We start from the raw sequence: 16,830 nt of genomic DNA, 5'->3' as shown, positions 1-16,830 counted from the left end.
CATGCTGTTAATCCAGCATGATTTCTGCCGCGTTCGAAACAACTGGGAACTGGGAAATCTCAGACTTCAGTGAATTCAAGACAACTGGAAACTCTGGAAAAAAACGATTTCAACTGTTTTGAACGGTCATCCAACTCGGAATTCCAAGTCGGGAACTCGGGCCTCTTCCTAGAGCCCCGACCTGAGGATCACTGACGTCATGATTCAACCTTGTTTTTTCAGAGTTGTCTTGAAAGCACCATACATCCAGAGAATGCCAGACTTTGATGACAAGGTTTGATGCCAAAATCTGTCCACAAAATGACCGCCGCGCAACCTTCCTGCTCAATTGAGCACAGCACAACAAGGTAAGTCCAAAAATATATTGTATGCTGCTGCATATTGATGTGCTAATCCAGGGAGATGTGTTATACTGTAGCTAAGAAAGTAATACGTGTATGTTGTGTAGTAAGCTGTTAGTAGCCCATGTGCCTCATGTTGGGGGTTACAATGGGGGTTGGTTGGGGGACTACACCAATGCCATGATTACTGTATATATGTGCTAAACTTTGTATGCTTGCAATGCACAATGATGGAAAAGTACTGGGTAAATGGAGATGTACTGCTTTAGTTCTCAGGCTGAGAATTGCCTGCAGCTGCTGATAAGTTACGCAGCCTCAAGGCCGAGATAGTAGAGTGAGAAACCACAGTCTAGACATGTTTTTCTCCTCTTAGATACTTTGTATCTAATCCAATGCAACAATGTTAAGGTATGATTGACGGTAGGTTGTCTACACCAACTAGTTAGTATAAAGAGTGTTGTCTCCTGTTTCGCCACACAGATCTTTACTATAGACTACTGAGGTATTCTGTATGTGAATCTCTGTCTGCAATTGCATTTTATTACTAAAGAGTTTTATACCAAGGTTCTTGTGTCTGTGTCATCTGTCTGGAAGACTGATTGTTGAAGGAAACTTACATCACCCCATGCAAAGGACCACCCAACATTTGGCGAGCTTACCAGGAGTGAGTGTCCGCCGCGTCTGGATGATCTTCGTCCCACTGTGCAGCGCATCAAATTATAAGGTAAGCAGACGCCTGTTAAACCAAAAGTCTGAAATGAGAAAAAGCACTGTGTGGTTGATGACTCATTCCAGTATGTAAGTGGCACCTCACTCATGGGGTTGATAATTACAGGAACAGTCGATACCTACATTTATGTACAAGCCCGTAATATGATGTATATGTGAGAAATGACACAGAATCCCAGGTGTAATAGTTAGAAATTCCTGAGGGTCTAATGAAACCTTGTGTGAGGAACTTGGTTATAGATGAGGATGAACCAAGTCAGTACTGAGGTACTGGGTGACAAGTGATTGAAAGTTTTATATGTATGGTGTTCTTACCTGAGGGAAGACTGGTTTTATGTATGGTGTTCTTACCTGAGGGAAGACACTGGTTTTATGTATGGTGTTCTTACCTGAGGGAAGACTGGTTTTATGTATGGTGTTCTTACCTGAGGGAAGACACTGGTTTTATGTATGGTGTTCTTACCTGAGGGAAGACTGGTTTTATGTATGGTGTTCTTACCTGAGGGAAGACACTGGTTTTATGTATGGTGTTCTTACCTGAGGGAAGACTGGTTTTATGTATGGTGTTCTTACCTGAGGGAAGACACTGGTTTTATGTATGGTGTTCTTACCTGAGGGAAGACACTGGTTTTATGTATGGTGTTCTTACCTGAGGGAAGACACTGGTTTTATGTATGGTGTTCTTACCTGAGGGAAGACACTGGTTTTATGTATGGTGTTCTTACCTGAGGGAAGACACTGGTTTTATGTATGGTGTTCTTACCTGAGGGAAGACACTGGTTTTATGTATGGTGTTCTTACCTGAGGGAAGACACTGGTTTTATGTATGGTGTTCTTACCTGAGGGAAGACACTGGTTTTATGTATGGTGTTCTTACCTGAGGGAAGACTGGTTTTATGTATGGTGTTCTTACCTGAGGGAAGACTGGTTTTATGTATGGTGTTCTTACCTGAGGGAAGACTGGTTTTATGTATGGTGTTCTTACCTGAGGGAAGACTGGTTTTATGTATGGTGTTCTTACCTGAGGGAAGACACTGGTTTTATGTATGGTGTTCTTACCTGAGGGAAGACTGGTTTTATGTATGGTGTTCTTACCTGAGGGAAGACTGGTTTTATGTATGGTGTTCTTACCTGAGGGAAGACTGGTTTTATGTATGGTGTTCTTACCTGAGGGAAGACACTGGTTTTATGTATGGTGTTCTTACCTGAGGGAAGACTGGTTTTATGTATGGTGTTCTTACCTGAGGGAAGACTGGTTTTATGTATGGTGTTCTTACCTGAGGGAAGACTGGTTTTATGTATGGTGTTCTTACCTGAAGGCAGTTAACCTACCGTTCCTAGGCCGTCATTGAAAATAAGAATGTGTTCTTAACTGACTTGCCTAGTTAAATAAAGGGTTAAAAAATCATGTTAAAATTGTCTGATTGTTATGAAAACTAAAATTAATCGTCCATTCCGATTATTCGGTCGACCTCTAATTTGGAGGGCAAGTTGGTTAGGATGATATCTATGAGGGTGCCGGTGTTTACGGATTTGGGGTTGTACCTGGTGGGTTCAGTGACATTTTGTGAGAGATTGAGGGCATCAAGTACAAGAAGGGATACATTTGCGAATTGCCTATTGGGAAAGACATGTTGTGAGTTTACTCTTCTATTACATCCACAAGAGAGGAGCCAGGGAGACCCCCGTACTGAAGTTAAAATACAATTGAAACCAATTGTGGTTATTTACCACACATATGTGGAACCATTTACAGTGGCGTGGTTAGTGAATAAATGTAGTGAAACTAAAGAAGAAGAGGGGTTAGAGAAAATAGAACTGTGTTGGGTATATGTTACGTTCTACTACTTGTATACGGGCATAGAACTGGGGTTTTCTACAGTACCATACAGATAAGTCACTCAGTCCACATTACATAGAACCTGATTAAAACCAAATCACGGGGCACCATAACAGATTCAACCAAAGGCAGTGCGGAGACAGTGGGTCCCACACCAATGAAGGCTGGGCCTGACCTCTCTGACACTGCCCTGACTGATGCTGACTTGACGGTTCTGCATATATAGATCAAACTACAGGGAAGAAACATGCAGAGTTTGGTATTGTGACAGTTGATAGAACCACTCACATATAACAACCATTACCAGATGCTTTCTCAGGTCAACAGGCTGAACTTTTGGCACTAACCACTGCCTGTAAAAGGGAAGGGAAAAGGGTTACAATTTTCTCTGATTCTGCTTATGCAATAGGGGTTTGTCCCTCCTGGTGTGGTGTCTGGAGGAGTAGGGGTTTTCACAATGCTAGTGGAAGTCCTATTCGTAATAGAACTATGGTTTTAGATCATTTGGAGGCTATGATGCTGCCCTCTGCTTTGGCTATTGTGAAGGTTGCTGCTCACACTGGAGGGAAAGGTTTTGTGAGTATGGGTAACGCCGTGACAGATGAGGCTGCTAAATTGGCTGCCTCCAAGTGTCATAGCCACTCCATGTTCTTCTCTGCTACTGTTGGGAAAGACATTGATGATTTGGCATCTAAACAGGCTTTGGATGTTGGTTCTCATTTGGCATGGCAACAGCGGGGTTGTAAACTAGACCCTCTTTCTAAAATTTGGAGACAGACTTGTCTTATCGCCTCTGTTTGCCAAGTGGCCCATGGTATGGCCCATTTGTAAAGGAGGGATATGATAGAAGCAATTTCTTTGGATTGGTTTTGTCCAAATTTGACTCAGCATGTGAAACAGTTTCTGTTTCGATGTGCTACGTGCATGCAATTTAACATTTGCCAAAGGAGCACCTCTGAAACCAGGTCATTTCCCTACGCCAAGAGGACCATTTGTCCATCTTGCCATGGATTTTATAAATCTTGCTGAAAGAAAAGAAAGGAAAAGGTACTGTTTAGTCCTTATTGGCAGGTTCACTAGGTGGGTGGAGGCAATTTGGTGTTCCTGAGGTTTTATCTGCAGACAATGGTACCCACTTCACTGGTGATGTAGTGAAGCAGGTAGCCATAATGATGGGAGTGGACCAGAAGTTTTTGTCCATCTACCACCCCCAGAGTAATGGGGTTACTGAGAGAGCTAACCAATCCATTAAACAAGGGTTAGCTAAGGCATGCCACTCCACCAAGAAATCTTGGTTGGATTGTTTACCACTGGTGTTAAGGAAAATGTGCAGTAATGTTAATAAAGGCCTGGGGTGTACACCACATTAAATGTTGAAAAGAAGACCCATGAATGTTCCCGTACCACAGACCCATGACTGACAGACAAATAGACCTCACTCTAGCTGAAGTAGAACACTTGGAGTACATGAAAGAGCTAACTACTATTGTCAGATCTCTCCACTATCACACTAGGAAAGCTCAGGAGGAGGTACCAGGTGAGGACCCCGACTGCCTGCCTGTGGAGGTTGGAGACTGGGTCAAAATACGTGTCCACGAGAGAAAATGGAATCAGCCAAGATGGAGGGGGCCATTCCAGGTAACCATGGCAACATCAACGGCGGTTCAGGAAAGGTCCGGCTGGCACCACCTGTCCCATTGCCAGAAGGTGTTCAGCCCACAGGAGATGATGGAGCCAGACACAGCCTGAAACAAGATGCAGAAGCAGATGTGAGTCGAGACCAAAGACTTGAAAAAGATGAAGGGCAAGACCAGAGCCCTGAAGAACCAAGTGTTTTACATGATCAGCAAGGTTATGTTGTAAATTAACAAACCCTTAGGGGGTATAAGAGAGAGAAGACGACAGCATGTGGTCGGTGGTGGTTGACTATGTTGGCTCTATCCACACTACTTGTTTGTGTGGGTGAAGCCGGCCCTGTCAACTCGTGGGCAAAGTTTGTTCGAGACTTAGGTTGAAAAGTGGCCCCAAATGGGACTGCAGTGTTAATTTTTTGCTGTTGTTTTGTCTAAACCCAAATCCATGAGAGAGTTGTTTGGTTCAATGAGTAGACCAATGGCAGAGACAGACCATGCCTGGTTGAAAGGTATTGGCTTTACCTGCCTCCTATGATGAATACTATGATGCCATTGACCCAGAGTCTGATTACTATACTACCTATATGTGAATGGTTAAAATTTCCAGATGTCTAACGTCGATTTCTGTCCATGGTTATATGAGACTAGGTAGTCTCAAAGGGGGGAATGTTGGTGGTTACACTGGGGGTTAGGTGTATGGCTACACCAATGCGATATTTACTGTATATATGTGATAACCATTGTATGCTTGCAATGCGCAATGATGGAAAAGTACTGGGTAATGGAGATGTACTGCTTTAGTTCTCAGGCTGAGAACTGTCTGCACCTGCTGATAGTCACACAGGCTCAAGGCCGAGATAGTAGAGTGAGAAACCACAGTCTAGACATGTTTTTCTCCTCTTAGATACTTTGTATCTAATCCAATGCAACAAGTTTAAGGTATGATTGACGGTAGGTTGTCTACACCAACTAGTTAGTATAAAGAGTGTTGTCTCCTGTTTCGCCACACAGATCTTTACTATAGACTACTGAGGTATTCTGTATGTGAATCTCTGTTTGCAATTGCATTTTATTACTAAAGAGTTTTATACCAAGGTTCTTGTGTCTGTGTCATCTGTCTGGAAGACTGATTGTTGAAGGAAACTTACATCACCCCATGCAAAGGACCACCCAACACTCGCCCTAATAATTTGATAACTTTCCCATTCATAACTTAGCCTGCTGTTCCAACTTGGTGGTGCACATGTAGCCTATAGCCTGTTTTAGAGAATAGTAGTCATTGAATATTGTAAGTGCTTTCATTGTCTGCTTAAATGCCCCTTTTATTTATCCTACAGTTCTGATTTGGTGTACGTGGAGAATACTGTAAGGACGCCCACGTTCAGAATTCTGTTGTACATTTCAAAAGTGCCGAACAAATAGTTATGTTGACTACGTCCGTCCTAGCTCGCTCATGAATGTCTTTATCGAAATTACGGATTGCTTCTTACCCGCCCGTCATAATCCGTTCGTCGTTATGCCATAGTTTGTACATCTCAATAGTCAATAGAAACCACATCTGTTCAAGCAAATCAGCCGTATCAGCTATGGTTTTTCAAAAGGCGGTAAAGGGACTGAATGAACTGTTTCACTGATAGACAAGGCTCCGCTGATTGCCAGGTGCAGCGGTGGTAAGGATTCCCTCCATGGTGCTGAAAATAGAGCTCTGCTGTTTGTCACCGTTACAGTGCAATTGATGTATTCTGTTGTGTAGTGGCGTTGCAGGCATGCATCTCATTTTTATGAATGTTTTGCCCCACCAAGATCTACATGCTACAATCGCCACTGAACAAGTCACATAAGAAGTTGCACGGACTCTGTGTGCAGTAATAGTGTTTAACATGATTTTGTAATGACTACTCTAGGCATGGTTTTGAAATCTTACAATAACTTGCTCTACAGACAGTATCAACTTTGCTGTAGGTTTGTGGAAGCTGCTTTAGACACGGTGATCTAGCTATCATATTGACCAGTGGTATGCCTACAGGTGCATCTGATTTAGCTCTCTGGGCCCGCCGAGTAGGCGTAGTTTGTATCTTCAGACAAATAAAATGGTTCAAAATGGGAACGCTTCGCCTACCCGGCATGCATGGCAGAGGAACCAAGTGCACCTGTCGCTTCTATAGCTGATTGGCTGGGCCTGGATTAAAACTGTCAGGGCCAATGTCCTGCCAGGCCCTGTTGTGGCATCGCCCCTGAGTGGAAGGAGTCTTTTTTTTTGTCACAGTAAACACCAAATGGAAGGAAACGTTTTCAAGTGGGAAGCATGGATACCTGAACTTGTTCAATAGAGTCGATCTTTTTCAAGATTTCCATTTATGGCTAACGAACAATGCCCAGGTTTCAGAGCCAGATAACATAAAGAGTATAGCACCGGAGATGAAGGTTTGGTTGTGGTGTGGCACCAAGACTGGAATGGAACTTGACTTGTGCTGTCATAATGCAAGATCCTGATAGTAGCTGTTTGATACACCTAACTGTCTTCTCTCTAAAAATCCTCATGCTGAAGAAGGAAGTGGTAAGAGCCATAATTACCTGGAATTTCAAAGACAAAATTCCAGTAGCTAACATCATGTTACTGTACTGTAGTATCTGACAATTTCTTCCTTCGTGATCTGTTGGTACCTAGAGAGAACTATAGTCTTTCATTGTTAAAGCTTTTATTTGATCCATAGTAATACCGAGGTAGGCTAAGCTGGTTGGAGTACCTAACCAGGAGATTATGGAAAAATCTAATTTTCCCGTCACTCTATTGAAATCTGAGTAGAGGATTTTTGCTAGATCAGGGAAGATTTCCTCAAATTGATCTTATTACAAAGGATGGACAATGAAAAGGTTGGGACTCGTTGAACAGCATGCTCTTAGATAACACACGGTTCTCCTTTCAGTTCACTTTGGCACTGTGAACCTTCCAATTGTAATTGAGGATGTTTGGTCAACTATTCTTGTGTGATGTTGGTTCCCAAAGCTGATAGGCTTTAGCTCAGTAGGCAAATGTGTTCTTGAGATGCACAGATGAACCGTGTTACCCAATTGGTTATAAAACCCTCACTGAAGGCCTTGTCTACTCATATACACAAGAAAGGAACAATCCTGCCCGCTGGTCTTCTCCTGTCTCTCACAGTGAGCCTATTTCCTGCAGAGAGAGAGAGAGTGTGTGTGTGTGTGTGTGTGTGTGTGTGTGTGTGTGTGTGTGTGTGTGTGTGTGTGTGTGTGTGTGTGTGTGTGTGTGTGTGTGTGTGTGTGTGTGTGTGTGTGTGTGTGTGTGTGTGTGTGTGTGTGTGTACACAAGTATGTGTGTCTGCCTGCATCTGGGCACTCTCTCAAAGGATCCATCCCATCACTCTATTTCAAAGAGAAAAAGAGAGTGAAAGAGATCTATATATTACAAAGAGTTTGGATGCCCAGTGGTGGAATTCTTCCAAAATGAAATTGATGTTCAGTGCTCTTTTATAATCTCTTCTACGGGAAGTGTATTGCCACTGATGAGACTCTTGATTCTCACAGTTAATTAGTGGGATGCTGTATTGAATGATATTGTTTTCCTCTATATATTTATGAAAATGTTGTATTGAGCAGTTCAAACCTCTTCCACTCTCAAACTAGCAGTTTCAAGCCGTCCAATAGACGGGTTAGTTGACGACATCACGAAACCAACGCGCGCGCTTCAATGGGGCAGAAGGCCGACTGGTGTTGTGATTCTGGATGGCTGGATACAATGACAAGAAGCTGACGTGGGGAATCACATGTGGCTTGTTTCAGCTAGTTTTATCTTGTTCTGCATACCGTGTCTCATTTTGAGGTGTTTTTACTGATGTCACGTCTATGCTAATATGGCTCAAATATACTAGCTATTGTAGCTAACCAACAACTGTGGCAATGTATTGGAGAGACAACAAGTGCTCATTGTGCAAATGTATTTGTAACGGCTGTCCTCCTCTTCTTCATCCGAAGAGGAGCAGGGATTGAACCAAGGCGCAGTGGAGTTTGAATACATAATGAATTTAATGACAAGACGGAAAAAAACACGAACTTGACTATACACTAACAAAACAAATAAACGGTGTAGAACAGATCTGAACGACGGACTCACATAACACACGAGAACGCACGAACAGGGAAAAAGCCTACATAAACCGAACAAACCGAATACAGTCCCGTGTGGCGCAACGACATACACAAACACAGGAGACAATCACCCACAACGAACACTGTGACAACGCCTACCTAAATATGACTCTTAATTAGAGGAACGCCAAACACCTGCCTCTAATTAAGAGCCATACCAGGCAACCCAAAACCAACACAGAAACAGAAAACATAGAATGCCCACCCAACCTCACGTCCTGACCAACTAACACACATAACAACTAACATAAATAGGTCAGGAACGTGACATTACCCCCCCCATAAGGTGCGACCTCCGGACGCACCAGCACAAAGTCTAGGGGAGGGTCTGGGTGGGCATCTAACCACGGTGGTGGCTCAGGCTCCGGGCGAGGTCCCCACCCCACCATAATCCATCCTAGCTTCCTCCCTCTAAGAATGTCCACCCTCTTTTTACCCCCACAAAATCCTCTTAATAACATCACTAATAAGGACAGCACCGGGACAGAGAGATAAATCCAGACAGAGGGATAGATAAGAATATAGAGGTAGATCAAGATAGAGAGGGAGATCAGGATAGAGGGGCAACTCCGGACTGAAAGGCAGCTCCGGACAGAGAGACAGCTCTGGACTGATGGGCAGTTCTGGGTATCTAGCCGTTTCAGGCTGAAGGGCAGCTCATGGCTGACTGACGAATCTCGACGCTCATGGCTGGCTGACGGCTCTTGACGCTCATGGCTGGCTGACGGCTCTCGACGCTCATGGCTGGCTGACGGCTCTCGACGCTCATGGCAGGCTGACGGCTCTCGACGCTCATGGCAGGCTGACGGCTCTCGACGCTCATGGCAGGCTGACGGCTCTCGACGCTCATGGCAGGCTGACGGCTCTCGACGCTCATGGCAGGCTGACGGCTCTCGACGCTCATGGCAGGCTGACGGCTCTCGACGCTCATGGCGCTCTGACGGCTCTGGCTGCTCATGGCGCTCTGACGGCTCTGGCTGCTCATGGCTCTCTGACGGCTCTGGCTGCTCATGGCTCTCTGACGGCTCTGGCTGCTCATGGCTCTCTGACGGCTCTGGCTGCTCATGGCTCTCTGACGGCTCTGGCTGCTCATGGCTCTCTGACGGCTCTGGCTGCTCATGGCTCTCTGACGGCTCTGGCTGCTCATGGCTCGCTGGCGGCTCTGGCAGATCCTGTCTGGTTGGCGGCTCTGGCAGATCCTGTCTGGTTGGCGGCTCTGGCAGATCCTGTCTGGTTGGCGGCTCTGGCAGATCCTGTCTGGTTGGCGGCTCTGGCAGATCCTGTCTGGCTGACGGCTCTAGCGGCTCCTGTCTGGCTGACGGCTCTAGCGGCTCCTGTCTGGCGGATGGCTCTGTAGGCTCATGGCAGACGGGCGGCTTTGCAGGCTCATGGCAGACGGGCGGCTTTGCAGGCTCCTGGCAGACGGATGGCTCAGACGGCGCTGGGGAGACGGATGGCTCAGATGGCGCTGGGGAGACGGATGGCTCAGATGGCGCTGGGGAGACGGATGACTCAGATGGCGCTGGGGAGACGGATGGCTCTGGCCGGATATGGTGCACTGTAGACCTGGTGCGTGGTGCCGGAACTGGAGGCACCGGGCTAAGGATAAGCACCTTCCTACTAGTGCGGGGAGCAGGGACAGGGCACACTGTATTCTCAAAGCCCACTCTATAACTGATGCGTGGTACCGGCACTGGTGACGCCGGGCTGAGGACAAGCACATCAGGATTAGTAGGGGGAGAAGATACAGTTTGTACAGGGCTCTGGAGACGCACTGGTAGCTTAGTGCGTGGGGCCGGAACTGGAGGCACCGGGCTAGATACACGCACTACAGGGAGAGTGCGTGGAGGAGGAACAGGGCTCAGGATACGCACTGGTAGCCTAGTGCGTAGTGTAGACACTGTAGGTACTAGGCTGGGGCGGGGAGGTGGTGCCGGAAATACCGGACCGTGGAGACGTACTGGCACTCTTGAGCATTGAGCCTGCCCAACCTTACCTGGTTGAATGCTCCCGGTTGCCCAACCAGTGCGGGGAGGTGGAATAACCCGCACCGGGCTATGTAGGCGAACCGGGGAAACCATGCGTAAAGCAGGTGCCATGTATGCCGGCCCGAGGAGACGCACTGGAGACCAGACGCGTTGAGCCGGCCTCATGACACCTGGCTCAATACCCAATCTAGCCCTCCCAGTGCGGGGAGGTGGAATAACCCGCACTGGGCTATGCACTCGTACAGGAGACACCGTGCGCTCTACTGCGTAACACGGCGCCTGCCCGTACTCCCGCTCTCCACGGTAAGCCTGGGAAGTGGGCGCAGGTCTCCTACCTGCCCTTGGCCCACTACCTCCTAGCCCCCCCCCCAAGAAATTTTTGGGTGTTACTTTTTTGGCTTCCGTGCCAGACGCGTTCCCTCATAGCTCCGGTTCCTCTCCCCGGTAGCCTCTGCTCTCCTCAGTGCCTCCAGCTGTTCCCATGGGAGGCGATCCCTACCAGCCAGGATCTCCTCCCAAGTGTAGCAACCCTTTCCGTCCAATACATCGTCCCATGTCCATTGCTCCTTCTTTTCCTGTCCCTTTCTCCGTTGACTCCGCTGCTTGGCTCTGGAGTGGTGGGTGATTCTGTAACGGCTGTCCTCCTCTTCTTCATCCGAAGAGGAGCAGGGATTGAACCAAGGCGCAGTGGAGTTTGAATACATAATGAATTTAATGACAAGACGGAAAAAAACACGAACTTGACTATACACTAACAAAACAAATAAACGGTGTAGAACAGATCTGAACGACGGACTCACATAACACACGAGAACGCACGAACAGGGAAAAAGCCTACATAAACCGAGCAAACCGAATACAGTCCCGTGTGGCGCAACGACATACACAAACACAGGAGACAATCACCCACAACGAACACTGTGACAACGCCTACCTAAATATGACTCTTAATTAGAGGAACGCCAAACACCTGCCTCTAATTAAGAGCCATACCAGGCAACCCAAAACCAACACAGAAACAGAAAACATAGAATGCCCACCCAACCTCACGTCCTGACCAACTAACACACATAACAACTAACATAAATAGGTCAGGAACGTGACAGTATTTATGTTTTCAATAAACATTCGAGACACAATTTGGTTCACATGACGTCAACAGTCTAAGCCAACCCTGTCTGTTTTGCCGCATAATTGCGCACTCATCAGTTAAGTTGCTAATGTAACAGTATAACTTTAAACCGTCCCCTCGCCCCGACCCGGGCACCCTCTGCACACATCAACAACAGTCACCCACGAAGCATCGTTACCCATCGCTCCACAAAGGCCACGGCCCTTGCAGAGCAAGGGGCAACACTACTAATAGGTTTCAGAGCAAGTGACGTAACTGATTGAAACGCTACTAGCGCGTACCCGCTAACTAGCTAGCCATTTCACATCCGTTACACTAAACAACCAACCTGTCTATAGCACAGCTTTTTCCTACCATACTGATGTCCTGCAGACATCCAACGTTGAGTGCTATTCTGTGTCGAGTCGAGATGGCGTGAGGCTATTGCCACGGTTACCTGGAATAGGACGGATTCCATTTTTAGAAACCCGTCGGGCGGACAGAGAGAGCCTTTGGACATGGACAAGTCATTTTTTGACTGCTCTTTACCAAAGAAAAGCTTTAGTGCTAAAACCAGACCTTATTTCAATATTAAATCAGTTTTGGTTGTTAATATTGAATCCCCACACTGCATTATAGATCTGTTTTAGTGTCAGTGCCAGCTTTCTGAACGCATTGCATAGGATGCCCAAACTTTTTTGCCTCGTGAATCACCTAAACTTTTACTTTTCCCATTGAGTCCCCAAATAGACTGAACCATATTTCTAGTAAGTAACCACTCAGTGTTTAGGAGCACCTTAAGGGGGACTGGCTGCTACCTGCTGTTTGGAAAGCACTGGCACAATGTGGGTTCCAATGGCTCAATTGGTTGAAGCCAATATATATATATATATATATATATATATATATATATATATATATATATATATATATATATATATTTGGCTCTGGTTGGAGCATGGTGCTTGCAATACCGCAAGAGTTTCCTGCATGATATGACTTCACTGCAAGTCGCTTTAGATAAAACGTTTGCTAAATGACAATATTATGCACAGTACATACTGTGATACTGTTTCCTCATCCTGGCACAGTGTGCTTTGAGAGCCAGTCAGTCCTTGATGAGTAAGGCCTTAGCTTAATGTTCCACAAGCAGGTTACAGCTCTCCCAAATGGAGGTTACAATCAGGTCAAGCCTCTTACGCAACAAATGTTTGATCAAACAATTAAACATTGTTGTGTACCACCCAAATTACATAAGAGACTGAGACTACACATATGTGTCCCTCATTTGTGCTCAGTTTAAGCTGATTTCAATAGGGGGTTGTCTACATTGCTTTCAATACCTTCCTGATGAGCCATTGGGAAGACAAACAGCTCTGCAGCAAAGTACACATCTGGGTCATGTTCATTAGACACCAAACAAAAAGAAAAGAATAAGGTTGTAAAGTGTCTGTCCTATGTCTAGGAGATATAAGACAGCTCAGGAAATATTTAAGTTTTTTTGGACACATATTTAACCCCTTATTTTTGTTGGCACAAAACTACCTCTATACTTCCATTAGTTTGTATGGGCTACTGTCACGTTCCTGACCTTATTTCCTTTGTTCTGTATTGTTTAGTTGGTCAGGACGTGAGCTGAAGAAAGGGCATTCTATGATATGTGTTTCTATGTTGAGTTCATTCAACTAGTCTGATATGGTTCTTAATCAGGGGCAGGTGTTTTACGTTTCCTCTGATTGAGAACCATATTAAGGTAAGCTGTTCTCACTGTTTGTTTGTGGGTGAATGTTGCTGTGTCTGTGTTTGTTTCACCACACGGTACTGTTTCGTTTCGTTCGTTCGTTTGTTCCTACCTGTTCGTGCGTTCATGTTTTATGTGTTCTCAAGTTCATGTCTGTTAACGTCGTTTATTATTTTGTAGTTTGTTCAAGTGTTTTTTTCGTCTTCGTTATTATTATTAAACTTATTATGTATTCAACCCACGCTGCGTTTTGGTCCGATCCTTGCTCCTCTTCAGACGAGGAGGAAGACGAGCGTTACAGCTACAGAAGTTGGCACTTGTGAGGGTCGTAGAGTAAAACAGAGGGTCTCCCCTTCCCATAGAGTGTAATAGTTTGTAGGCCAAACCATTCGGACGCTACAAACGTTTTGTGAGAAGACAGATTTGTCCCATGGTCTGACAAATACCACTGTAGCTCGGCCACGGGCATAGGCGGATAGTGGATTGAGACAACCCTGTTTGTAAGCTTTTAAATGATATTAAACTCAACCTTTTATATTTTCTAGTGATGAAGACATGAACGTCTCATGGTATGGTGGGGTATGCGAAACGGGTCAACTTTGAGCACTTCTATCTCCTAAATGTTATAGCACTCAGGTCAACAAAAAAAAGTCACTTTCTGACCACTTCTACCATTGGCAAATATGTATTGAAAGTTTCGTTTAAATCAAAAGGGGTGAGGTCAAAAAGTGATTGAAGTCGAATGGAACGGCCCGATATGATTTCCATTATGTTTCTTTAAAACAATAGATAGGTTTATGTAGCCTACTATGAGATCAATACCGGATATATATCAGTTTTCATAGCTGCTGTGATCAAGGAGACTTGTGGGTCACGGGTCCACATAACAGTAACGTTAGTAGTGACGTGTCAGTATTACCAAGTAAACACTTGAAAGCATAGGTCAACAGCTCGGCTGTCACTCAAATAACCTTGCCCTTGATCTCAATGGGCAAGAGTCATAGACTGTGTCTGAAAGAGCACCTTACTCCCTACATATTGCACTAATTTTAAGTGGAAAGGAGTGCACTATAGGGAATAGGGTCCCATTTTGAATGCACACATAGTAACACCACCCTTGGTAGTACCGCAGGTGTTTTTAACATCCTATTCATACCGGATAGCAATATTCCCCCAAGCAATCCCAGACACTCTCTACAACATAATAAGATCAGTCTTTATTGTTGTCGTTTTGTCTCAGCGGCAGGGGACAAAGCAGATCAAAATCAATATCCTTCCATTAGATGCACCGAAGCGGAAAAGCCCTTTGATAAATGACATTGCTCCTTTGGCCTTTCCAGATGAGGCCGGTCTGGGATGTTAATTTGTTTTGAGATGCCAGGTTCATTTCTCACTGCGCTGTGCTCTCTTCGGTAATGAGGGGTGTGTGTGAAGAGTAGTGTGTTGTTGCCCTTCTGATTAGATGGCTAAATTGAGGGCATTGTAAAGTGTCTTCACGGTATGTTATTAAATGCTGTTGGGGTTAAAGTCCTCCAATGGGGGTGTTTGGGTTGCTAGGTTGGAGTGGTGTGTAATTATATAGCTAGCCAGTACAATAACTGGGTGTCACAGTCAGTAACAAACTGCTACAGATGCGAGCGCAGGCTAGGCTACTGCAAGGCTGCTAGTGTTAGCATGGGCTGATTCCATATAGAAATGCATGCGGTTAGTATATAGAAATGCTAGCGTTAGCATGAATTGCCCTTAAACATAGATATGGGATCAGATTACCCTACCCCCAAAACTCACCTTAAACATTAGGGGGATGTGTTTCATATGGCCGCTGAGAAATGGGATTACATAGCCAACAGTTTAGATTAAATCGTAATCTATATGGCTCAGACTAATCCTAACCCACTCTTCCAAACCCTATTTAGGCCTTATATGGAAATTCACCGGTATACATTATACAGAAACTTTTCCAACATGAAATGAAGCCGAATTGAGTACGCCACACCTCCATTAGGGCACACAACGGAAAATGTTTTGCGATGGGAAACGAAAATGAGTGTTTCAGGTAGCCCCTCCCTATTTCAGTCTGTTTTCTTCTGTTTGGTGCCTAATGAACACAATCCTAACCCATGACTCAAGTCTCTTTGCCGCTGAGTGGTTTCATTTGGCTTCCACATGGTGTAATGCATCATCCCAGATAGTAAACAGAGGGGTTTGGAAATATTGACACTCTTGATAAAGATGAGAAATAATGACTTTATCATTTAAATAATTCAAATACTGAGCTATATTGTGTGCCAAATCTTTTTTTGAAAATTTGCTCAGAGAAAGATTTTTTTTAAACAAGTAATAAAAATATTCTAAAAAGGTAGGGGTCAAAATTATTGACATGTCTCACCCCTAAAGATTCTGAAAATACATTTGTCAAAAGTGTTGTATTTGGTCCCATATTCCTAGCAGGCTACCATGACCTGGCTACAGTGCAGAGGGGCTTAAAATATCATAATTACAGGGTAGCCAGTTTCTTTGTCATTATAGGGCTTTCAGGATACTGCTCTTGTATGAAAGAGCCCGAACGTACGCTACTTTTAGCCAGAGCTGTACACATGGACACCAGTATGACGGGGGGGGGGGGGGGGGGGGGGGGGGTCCCTTTTCATATTGCCTCTGTGTATTCATTGGGGAATCCATTGTTGGCTTGGTGCGGGCGGCTTCTGCTTTAAGCGTGTGTGTGTTTCTGTGGGTCTGTACTCCACTGAAGGCCTCTGCACATGGCTATAAATCAGAGCCAGTCAAGCCCGTGAGCTGAACGGACATTTGGAGTGCGTGTAGGGACGGTGTACTATACGGCACTTTCTCCTGCTATAGCCATTGCCCTAAAACATGGCAGCATATGGCTTCTAATGAGTCTACACAACCATGTCTCAGGGCAAGTAGTGCCTCTTAATTTGTGTTTATTATAGTAATTCATCTTTCTTTAAGTCTTCAACAGCTTTATTATGCACTCTAAACGTGTCACCAGCATCCTATATTTCCTAGAACCAATATGAATAGGAATGATGACATTAATATTATATAGTGGGATGTTGAGACCATAGAGGTACATTATACTACTGTTCTATTTCAGTCTGTGGTTGAGACAGACGCGCTCTAAACTCCTGACTCAGGCTGCAGGCTTGGTGTAGGCCTCTCTCTCCCTGTCAGTATGCGTGAACACATTTAATTGGGTCGCACAACGAGGGACGGACCCAACTGTTTCCAGGGCAACAGCCACTGGGGAGCGGCCAA

General features: G+C 45.1%; 1 protein-coding gene and 1 long non-coding RNA gene across 11 annotated transcripts in view; one reads left to right on the top strand and one right to left on the bottom strand.

The window, feature by feature from the left end:
• The window catches only part of LOC129811094 (uncharacterized), a 79,480-nt gene that overhangs the window by 18,804 nt on the left and 43,846 nt on the right, over positions 1-16,830 (bottom strand). The window contains exons 2-3 of one of the 3 annotated variants that reach the window (XR_008752834.1): positions 1,534-4,655; positions 1,001-1,495 (exon numbers count right to left, since the gene is read on the bottom strand). This is a non-coding gene — a long non-coding RNA (uncharacterized LOC129811094). Of the gene's footprint in view, positions 1-1,000; positions 4,656-16,830 lie in introns of all 3 variants that reach the window. The other 2 variants (XR_008752833.1, XR_008752832.1) reach the window with 2 other exon arrangements.
• camsap2a (calmodulin regulated spectrin-associated protein family, member 2a) overlaps positions 1-16,830 on the top strand; it is an 89,446-nt gene that overhangs the window by 36,228 nt on the left and 36,388 nt on the right. The gene's annotated exons all lie outside the window — the stretch shown is intronic.

This window comes from Salvelinus fontinalis, chromosome 14, assembly GCF_029448725.1.
Source record: "Salvelinus fontinalis isolate EN_2023a chromosome 14, ASM2944872v1, whole genome shotgun sequence".
In the NCBI taxonomy this organism is placed as follows: Eukaryota; Metazoa; Chordata; class Actinopteri; order Salmoniformes; family Salmonidae; genus Salvelinus; species Salvelinus fontinalis.
This window is presented reverse-complemented; position numbering and strand designations above follow the sequence as displayed.